Here is a 1,182-nt window from a genome sequence, read left to right on the forward strand (position 1 = left end):
ATAACTTACAGATTCAGGATTCTGAATAAGCCCCACCAGTATAATCCCAAAGACAACTACACCAAGACAAATCATTAATCTACTGGAAACTATAAAGTTAATGAAAAATCAAGAAAGAAGTCAAATAGAATGATACCTTAAACTATAAATAAATTAATTTTTTAAATGGAAAGCAATATAAAAAATCAGTGGAGTTAAACATTGGTTCTAAGAAAAATTAATACACCTCCAGTAATACTGATAAAATATAATACAATACACCTTCATCAGAAAAAAAATCATGTATATCACTATTGATCCTGCAAGTTTTACAGAAAAAATTAGAAATATTATAAACAACATTTACATGAAAATTTAGAATCTTAGTATTTTATCCCTCTCTCTGCCATCCAGTTGTTTCAGGTTCCTAGAAACCCTATATGACAGGGTAGTCTTGTACCTGTGAGTTCCTAAGACTATTTACAGGTGAAATGAATCAATTCCTCCACAAAAATATTTCCCAAGCACAATCACTTACAGGTAATTGGAGTAGCCCTTATAGAAATTGAATTTTTAGTTATAAAGACACCCTCCCCTCCCCACTAAGAAATCTTTTGGCTCATATTATTTCTTTTTTTTAATCATTTTATTAGGGGCTCATACAACTCTTATCACAATCCATACATACATCAGTTGTGTAAAGCACATTTGTGCATTCATTGCCCTCATCATTCTCAAAACATTTACCCTCCAATTAAGCCCCTGGCATCAGGTACACATTTTCCCCCTCCCGCCCCACTCCTCACTCCCTCATGAGCCCTTGATAATTCATAAATTATTATTTTGTCATATCTTGACCTGGCCAACGTCGCCTTTCACCTACTTTTCTGTTGGCCATCCCCCAGGGAGGAGGTCACATGTAGGTCTTTGTAATCGGTTCCCCCTTTGCAACCCATTCTCCCTCTACACTCCCAGTATCGCCACTCATACCACTGATCCTGAAGGGATCATTTGCCTTAGATTCCCTGTGTTTCCAGTTCCTATCTGTTCCAGTGTACATCCTCTGGTCTAGCCATATTTGCAATGTAGAATTCGGATTATGATAGTGGGTGGGGGGAGGAAGCATTTAGGAACTAGAGGAAAGTTGTATTTTTCATTGTTGCTACATCACGCCCTGACTGGCTTGTCTCCTCCCCAAGACCC

General features: G+C 37.5%; 1 protein-coding gene across 1 annotated transcript in view; it reads left to right on the forward strand.

The window, feature by feature from the left end:
* Window positions 1-1,182, forward strand: part of CNTN3 (contactin 3) — a 387,846-nt gene that overhangs the window by 99,906 nt on the left and 286,758 nt on the right. The window lies entirely within an intron of this gene.

The sequence above is a fragment of the Echinops telfairi genome, unplaced genomic scaffold (genome assembly GCF_000313985.2).
Source record: "Echinops telfairi isolate 266 unplaced genomic scaffold, ASM31398v2 ScPeMD7_31;HRSCAF=116, whole genome shotgun sequence".
NCBI lineage: Eukaryota > Metazoa > Chordata > Mammalia > Afrosoricida > Tenrecidae > Echinops > Echinops telfairi.